At 40.7% G+C, this 9,296-nt stretch overlaps 2 non-coding genes across 2 annotated transcripts; one reads left to right on the forward strand and one right to left on the reverse strand.

The window, feature by feature from the left end:
- Positions 1-679: 679 nt before the first annotated feature.
- Positions 680-762, reverse strand: trnal-uaa. The gene has a single exon. It is a non-coding gene; the product is annotated as a tRNA-Leu (tRNA).
- A 1,771-nt stretch (positions 763-2,533) lies between these two features.
- On the forward strand, positions 2,534-2,652 carry LOC120732240. The gene has a single exon (XR_005695561.1). It is a non-coding gene; the product is annotated as a 5S ribosomal RNA (ribosomal RNA).
- The last annotated feature ends 6,644 nt before the right edge of the window (positions 2,653-9,296 follow it).

Genomic DNA, 9,296 nt, shown 5'->3' on the forward strand with positions numbered 1-9,296 from the left:
AGAAAGCTGCATTTAACAGACAACAAGTGGATATATTGCAACAAGTGATTCCCATGCACCAAGCTCGCTCTGCATAATATATGCGGAGACCAGCTCTCCAATGAGGCAATGAAGCCTTCAAAACTGCTTCGTCACTTGGAGACCAAGCACCCGACATTAAAAAACAAGCCTTTGGACTAGTCTAAAAGAAAAAAGCGGGAACAACAGGGACAGAAGCCATTACTGAGGGCCTCCACAACAACAAATACAAGTGCACTGAGAGCATCATACTTGGTGGCTAACCGTATTGCTAAGGCTAAAAAGTCATTCACTATTGGTGAAGAATCGATCCTCCCTGCCACTAAAGACATTTGCTGTGAACTTTTCAGAGAGATGGCGGCTGAAACGATAGCACAGGTGCCTCTGTTGGCTAGCACCGTCACTCGTTGCATCGAGGAAATAGCAGAGGATATTGAGACACAGTTGTTGGAGAGAATTAATACATGGCCGTGGTACGTTTTGCAGGTTGATAAGTACAGATGTGGACAATAAGGCAATACTACTTGATTATGTGCAATACCTTTATCAGGTGAATATGCATGAGGCTATGTTGTGTGCATTATCGCTGACAGTGAAAACCCATCTCGTCACCCCGACCTTTGACACCTTGTAAGATGTCAGTTTAGTAGGTTGATTTCTCTACCAGGAGTGGGGTTTGAACCCACATGGACAAATGTCCATTGGATTTTAAGTCCAACACCTTCACCACTCGGCTATCCTGGCCCGACTGAGCTGAGTTGCGTAACAGACATATAGTCCAACATCATTACTCTTACTGGGCTTAAGCCCGGGTTGTTTTTTCAGAAGCCCGGGGTCTTTTGGACTGTAATTTTTTCATAGTTAGATGCCTGGCTGACAACTGTATAAAACAAAAAACACTCACAATATTCGAAGCACATAGTGCACACTGTGGGAATTTACGACTGTGAGTAAATCCCCCTTAATATTGGTATGATCCGAGCTCAGGCACTGAGCGAGGGGGCGGGGCAGCTGCTGCCTACGAGTGCGCTGTTGGAGAAACGCAGGGAGGCAGACAGAGAACTGAAGTTTGACCAGGTTCCAAAGCAAATCATTCGTACTGTACAAATATGACGGTGTATCACAAAAGATTGATATCAAACGGATCACTTGACCCATATTATGTTGCTTGCTCTTCAAGTGAATCAACAAAAGGTGAAATGAAAAGCCGAACAACAACAATGCTGTTTCTTTAGAGAGTCTTAGCTTACATGTGTGTTTATTTCATATTTTCAGTTGTTTCCCTCCACGGCTAAATAAATCGGTTTCAGTTATGCACTGATATACAAGAATGGACATAAGGAGCTTCTTTCAAAGAAAAACTCTGGTAGATGTTATTTTATATATTATGCTTTGTATGTTGTTCAGTATATTTTTATGCAAAACAAAAGGAATTTCAATACACAGCAGTATATTCACAGTTGAAACCAGATATTTACATACACTTTATGGAAAACACAAGAACATTTTTTTTTACTGTACAACATCAATTTAGAGTAAACTTGTTTTGTTTTGCATAAATAAATATTGAAATATCTTTTGAATTAGTTAAATGTCAGAATAAAGAGAGAGAGCTGTCTCTTTTTTATCACTTTCACCAAATTTAGGAGCACATATACACTAAGTTTATTGTTAATTAATAAGAAAACTCCAGACGATTCCATTCTGAGCTGAAGAAGCTTCTGATAGGTTGGTGGCACAGCTGTGGATGCATATAAGGCAAAACACAGAGCCTGTTTCTCTGACATGGGAAAATCAAGAGATATCAACCAAAACACCTGGAAAAGAATTGTGGAGCTCCATAATCAATTTGAATACAATTTGGTGCCATTTACAATTAAGAAATACAGACAGTTTCTCTCTTTACTCTTAAAGTTAACAAATATGTTTTTTATAAGATAAGATAAGATAAGATAAGATAAGATAAGATAAGATAAGATAAGATAAGATAAGATAAGATAAGATAAGTTAAGATAAGATATTATTTATCAACATAAAAAATAAACATTAGTCTGATTTGATGTTACAATTAAAAAAGTGTTTTTGTTTTTATCTGAAGAGTTTGTAAATATCTGGTTTCAACTGTATATTTGATGATGTTGGTGTTTGGTTTGATCAGACGAGATCGGGCGAGTTCAGGGTGGTATGGCCATAAGCGAGAGAAGAGCACAGAAACAGCCTTTTTAAACATGCTGTGATGACACATGCACACGTTTTCTCTTCTGTATAGAAGTTAAAGTCTCCAAACGACAAAAATGTTTGAATTACAAAACACACGGTTCTATAATAATCTTACATATGTTCTTATGGAGATGTTACTGTGGGAAAAGTATTTCTGCAGCTCAGTGTTGAAGCTGCAGTTAACAACGAATAGCTGCATGCTTTCGCTGTAACATATAAACCTTGGCACAACAATATATACCAAACTGTGAGACACTTACCACTTATAAAATGCCCTTTATATAGCAAAGCTTTCGCTTACGACCATACCACCCTGAACACGCCCGATCTCGTCTGATCTCGGAAGCTAAGCAGGGTCGGGCCTGGTCAGTACTTGGATAGGAGACCGCCTGGGAATGCCAGGTGCTGTAAGCTTTTGCACTTCCACACACAAACTGCAGAGGGCACTTCTGCTCCTGCTTGTGCTTAGAGGCATGAGAAGTTAACATTTATGGGTGATAAAATCCTTTTTCTATATTTTTAACATGAGAATATCAGTTTTCCATCTTGTGTTCCAGAGTAATCGGACAAAAGACAAACGTAGAACAAGGAAAAAAGAGGCCAAGTGTCTCACCTATAAAACAAAATGACTGTTTTCTGAATAGTCTCACACAGATAAACATTTGCAGGGAATACCTTTTCCTTCAAAACAAACGTCACAGACTGTGTTTTTCTTTACTGATTGTATTTGAGTAGAAACTCAGATTAAAATGGCATGAGTGCTCATAAAATGATTTAACTGTAAAAGTAGGTGTAGTGGATCACTTTGCATAGATGTAGCTAAAAGTGCAGTAAGCAAAGACTACAGTGGTCATTGAGCAGCTGTTCCTATAATGTGAATCTGGGATAAAGGCACAGATTATTTGTTTGCCTTTGTTTCCTGGTTCTTTCTTTCTTATCCAAATGGAAAAAGAGAGCATAAAAGTACTGTTTACAAGCAGCTTATCTATCTCATTGTGCCCACTATCATAAAATCTTGGTTGACTGAGCACTGAGCCATCTACCACTCGAAATTGAACCTGTGTGGGACAACAACAAAGTCCAGTATACTAAGTTTCAGTAATGTGCAGTTTTTTCTGTGGAAGATGTAAATCTAAATAGATGTCCTATTGTATGCATAATATAGCACTGAAATTTATAAAACAACTTCTAAAAACAAATTTCAATTTATTTTAGATTTTCTCAAATCCACACAGTGCTAAAAGCATACACACAGTCAAATACTTTTCATACGAGGTGCTGAAGGTTCTGCAATGTTCTGTCAGTGCGCCCCAGGGCAGCTGTGGCTACAATGTAGCTGCCATCACCAGTGTGTGAATGTGTGAATGACTGAATGTAGTGTAAAGCTCTTTGGGGTCCTTGGGGACTAAGTAATGCGCTGTACAAATACAGGCCATTTACTGTGCATGTGTTTATGCTCAAGTGTATGAATAAATTAGTCAGTTTTAAACAGTTGCAATTTAAACAGTAGAAGAGTAGCACTATATTTATATATTTATAAAGAATTTCAAACAACAATTAATTGATGCTCAAAGCAGGTTTATTTAATTAATATCCAGATTTCCAATTTGTTCCAAATTCATTCAGCAGCAAATCACATCACCAGTCACTTCAAGGCTGTATGTATTATTGTAAGGTAGACCCTACAATAATACATACAGAGAACCCAACAATCATATGACCCCCTATGAGCAAGCACTTTGGCGACAGTGGGAAGGAAAAACTCCCTTTTTACAGGAAGAAACCTCCAGCAGAACCAGGCTCAGGTCGGGGCGGCCATCTGCTGCGACCGGTTGGGGTGAGAGACTGAAGACGTTTGTTGTAGGTCTGATTGAAGGACTGATGTGATGGTAAGTTGTCTGCTGCTCCGCTTTGAATATTGAGAGATTAGTTGATGGATTTCAAGCCAAATTGTGCCCAAGTTTAAGACCATATTCATTGGTTGTTTTTGTTGATGTTATTGTTTTGGGCTTTTTTTCCACAAGAATTTCCTGCTCCCCTAGAATTCTGGCCACCCAAACGATGATTGCTGCTGAGAGAGCACATGGTTTTGTCCCCGTGTACTATTCATATCAGTGCAGGGGGTTCTCCTTGAGAGGCCAGGGTCGAAAAAGGGATGCTTCAGAACCTCCGAGGGTGTTATGCGCTGATTTGCATCCAAGGCCAACATTTCTTTGATTAGCCTTACAAATAATGATTGGCCAGTTTCCGGTCCCCGCCTAACCTTCAGCAGTTGTTCGAGGTCATCGAGACGCTTAAGTTTTATATATCGAGTTTCCTTGGATCGATAATGTGTCTCGTATTGAAATTGTTCTTGGGTCTTAAATGTCCAGCGCTGTTTGTTGTAGTTATCCTCGATGAAGTAGCAGTCAGTGTACAAGCCAGACTCTAGGAGATGATCTGGTAGCTGACCCTGGGTTTCAATTATGAATTTTAAAACATCATAATCGTCTTCCCCAGGATAGAGAGGCACCCCTGTAGCAAGCTCCACAGCTACCAGCCCCAGAGACCACATGTCGATTGCTTCGTCGTATGGAATGCCAAGCATAACCTCAGGTGCACAATAACCAGTTGTCCCCACACGGTCACCAGGAATCACTGCAGAAGCAGGACATGCGAGGCCAAAGTCTATGAGTTTGACTTTGACTTGAGACTCACTGTGGTTCACAACCATGATGTTTCCAGGTTTGAGGTCAGCATGCACTATTCCCACAGAACCCAGGTGGAACAGAGCATTTGCGAGCTGATGCAAAATTGGCCTGAGTTCTCTCATTGGGAGACCTCGGTTATTCCGGTCCCCAATGTAGTCCCACAGGCTTTGGTCGAGGAGTTCGAAATTCAAGCAAATGCGCTGTCCATCGAGGAAATAGCCGTTCCATTCGACAATGTTGCACCTGTCTGGATCCAAGCGTCGTAGCTGCTCCAGGATGAAAATTTCCAGTTTTGCCTGGAGCAGAATTTCAGGGTCGCTCTTGTTGACTTTAATAGCAACAGTTTTGTTGTTTTTTATATCGCGACATCTGGTTACCAAACCAAAGCCTCCTTCTCCAAGGAAGGCCTCTACCACGTGGTGATCTCCTAAAATGGTCCCTTCCGTTATTTGAAGATCATCTTCAGAGGCAGATGGGTTGGCTGAGGTGTTGATGTCTCTTTTTTGAGGAAATTCAACTGAGTTTTGGAAACTGCAGCTGAATTTTTGCGATCCATGACTTTTCCAGCTTGAAGGCTGCTGAGAGAGCACAAGGAGTTCTCCCCCTGTACTATTCATGTCAGTGCAGGGGGTTCTCCTTGAGAGGCCAGGGTGGAAAAAGGGATGCTTCAGAACCTCCGAGGGTGTTATGCGCTGATTTGCATCCAAGGCCAACATTTCTTTGATTAGCCTTACAAATAATGTTTGGCCATTTTCCGATCCTCGCCTAACTTTCAGCAGTTGTTCGAGGTCATCGAGACACTTAAGTTTTATCGATCGAGTTTCCTTGGATCGATAATCTGTCTCATATTGAAATTGTTCTGGGGTCTTAAATGTCCAGCGCTGTTCGTTGTGGTTATCCTCGATGAAATAGCTGTCAGTGTACAAGCCAGACTCTAGGAGATGATCTGGTAGCTGACCCTGGGTTTCAATTATGAATTTCAAAACGTCATAATCGTCTTCCCCAGGATAGAGAGGCACCCCTGTAGCAAGCTCCACAGCTACCAGCCCCAGAGACCACATGTCAATTGCTTCATCATATGGAGTGCCAAGCATAATCTCAGGTGCACAATAACCAATTGTCCCCACACAGTCACCAGGAATCACTGCAGAGGTGTTACATGCGATGCCAAAGTCTATGAGTTTGACTCTGACTTGAGACTCACTGCGGTTCACAACCATGATGTTGACAGGTTTGAGGTCAGCATGCACTATTCCCACAGAACCCAGGTGGAATAGAGCATTTGCGAGCTGATGCAAAATTGGCCTGATTTCTCTCATTGGGAGACCTCGGTTATTCCGGTCCCCTATGTAGTCTGACAGGCTTTGGTCGAGGAGTTCGAAATTCAAGCAAATGCGCTGTCCATCGAGGAAATAGCCGTTCCATTCCACAATGTTGCACCTGTCTGGATCCAAGCGTCGTAGCTGCTCCAGGATGAAAATTTCCAGTTTTGCCTGGAGCAGAATTTCAGGGTCGCTCTTGTTGACTTTAACAGCAACAGTTTTGTTGTTTTTTGTATCGCGACATTTCGTCACAACACCAAAGCTTCCTTCTCCAAGGAAAGCCTCCACCATGTGGTGATCTCCCAAAATGGTCCCTTTAGATATTCCAAGCTCATCTGAGCCGAAGGCTGGGTTGGCTGACATGTGTCTGTTTGCGCTGTGAATTGGTGAGAAACAAAACTGAACTTGTTTTGGTTTCTCTCGTAAATTGCTCTCAAATCTTCTCAAAAGGGTTTTAGTTGCTGCAGGTCAACGTCCGTTAAGCATAAAGTAACAGGTGAGCGCTCCTATTTATGGGTTTTGGGATCAAAGCAAAGTTATGACGTCACAAGCGATCGAAGCGATTCTAATATGTGCGCATGCGCACATATGAGAAGCGATCGAAGGGATTCTAATATGTGCGCATGCGCACACACGTGCTTGTTTGTGTAATATTGTTCACACTAAACTTGACCCTAATCAATTTAATATCAGTCAATCAAAGAAAATGTTAGTTTTGGAAAATTTTAAAATGACATAACTGACAGTTAAAACATTTTTTGTTCATGTATTTGTATTTGTACTGTCTTCGGGGTTTTTTTGCATACCACGTCAAGCTTTTCTGTATATAGTCATGTCGTAGATTTCGGAGCAAACAAGAAATTGAATTGGATTTTAATATTGCAGTGCTTGGATTTCGGATTTGGTGCTTAAAACTTCTTGAAACTGTAACCGTATTTCATTCACCACAAATAACTATCTGATTGAATAGTTTTCTTATCAGATAGAGAAATAAAACGAGTCGCAAAGTCTAAAAGCAACATTTCTCTGCCTGGGCTGTACCTCTGCACGTTAGTCTGTTTCAATGTGTGACCCCCCACCCCCTCCCTGATCAGTCGGGGGTGAGTGCGCTAATGTGCCTGGAGGCCGTTTTAATGAGTGTTTGCTGGAAAACGAAAAATACAAGAAGGATTTGTACGTTTTCACAACGGGGGAGTTGCGTAAGTACTAGTAAATAATTTTCTCGAGTGTGTACGTTACACATGTTATTTGTTTAAAATTGGTATTATTATTTTGCTAGCTAGCAAACTCGCGGGATAAAGGATTGAAGTGCACTCAGTGCGATACAATACGGTGGCGCTATTCTAACAGTTAGTTATTGCAGGGTAACTTGTAGAATATGCTGTGAATTGAACCAAGATTACACAGCAGTAGCAGTAATACGAGTTACTTCCCTCAAGTGAAAGCGTTAAACGTTAGCCCGATGCTTAACTAGCCAACGTCAGGCTTTCTGATTGAAGGCTAAAAGCGACGTTGTCACCAAGTAAACAGAATATTGATGATATTTTTGTGTATCGCTGCAGCCTTTTCAAGTATTAACCTGGTGTCTTTGGGAACAGCTTAGGGGGAAATGACGGTAATATGACTGAACCATATGGGAAGAAAGAATAGGCACTTTTTTGTGCTAGCGAAGTTTCCTCGCTTTCATTCAAAATCTGTTTATCATTAAACAATTGAAACATAATGGCTTCAAGCTGACATTGAGGCCTGTGGGGCACTATCAGCCACTGAGACAGTAGACAAGTGACTATTTCACACTTTAAGGCTGCCTGTTTATTTAAGGGAGATGAACAGTACATTGTAACTGTACATAATAATATCAGTGATGATAGATTAAATAAATGGGTTTTTGAAAGACGCTTGTGCATTTTTAAAGTCTAAAGTGTTGAATTGATCTGAGTATGTCATCTGTTCAAAGCCTCTCCCAGTCAGTGCTGTTCTCTATGCCTGTCTTACTCTACATGATGTTATTAGCACAAACACTTTAAAGGTGATAATTAGGTCTACAACAATAACACAGACTGCAATGTAGTTAAGCGTCTTACAGTTAGTTTTGAATGAATGAACTTAAAAAACAACACAAGCAAAGATCTGTCTCCTCCTGTTTTTTGTGTCACATAAGAAAGAAGCATCAATATCTGATGAGAAGACTTATTAATTTGGCCTTTCACGTGCTCTTACTCAGGTGATGCGAAGTGAAATATGCATCCTTTTTATGGTAATGTGCTGGAAAATGTTGAAAATGGACATTAAACGTGCTCACAAAGTGCTTGAATTTGACCCTGAAAGGTGTATGAACCCAGAAAAAGTCACACTTGGAGTAAAAACCTCTCATAGCAAGTTAATCATATTCAATTGATTTGATGCTCTCAGCACAAAATTTAGCCACACAGTCAGGACAGCGTCTGCTTTACCTTCATCGGTAAACGTGTTTATGCAGTACATAGTAACAGTGTGGCTGAGTCCTCTGGTTCAAATCAGTTCCAGTACATTTGGAGATGTAAGTCTTAACCTTTCACATGCATCGGGAAGGAAAAAACATTTAATCTGCACAGTACTGCCGAAGTGCAGCGATACATTGTGAAGTGCACATTTGCATTTGTCATACAGTACCGAGCAAAAGTCTTGAACCACCCCCTTATTTTTTCGTGTTTTGCCAGGTCAGTCTGTGTTAACGGTGTTATTAACTGCATTCTTCAACTAAAGAAGTGAGAACAAATGATGTGGGGTTTTGTTTTTTTGCAGTAGGCTGCAAGTAAATGTGTACAGATACAATTTAAAATTGGTTCTTTGTTAAGTTTTGTGGTCCTTTCCGTGACTTAGGTGTCTGTTTATGTTTGAATGTTTCAGAGATTAGTGTGAAGGGTCTTAACAGACAAAAAGTGGTCAAATACAAGCCCTGGATTAAAAATCAGAAACACTTTAAAAAGCCTGGAGAGCTATTCCTTAATACCACTTTAAAGATTACAGGGAAGTCCGGATCCCTGGAAGCAAATGAGGGCTGGCT

This window comes from Simochromis diagramma, unplaced genomic scaffold (assembly GCF_900408965.1).
Source record: "Simochromis diagramma unplaced genomic scaffold, fSimDia1.1 OVJJ01000339.1, whole genome shotgun sequence".
NCBI lineage: Eukaryota > Metazoa > Chordata > Actinopteri > Cichliformes > Cichlidae > Simochromis > Simochromis diagramma.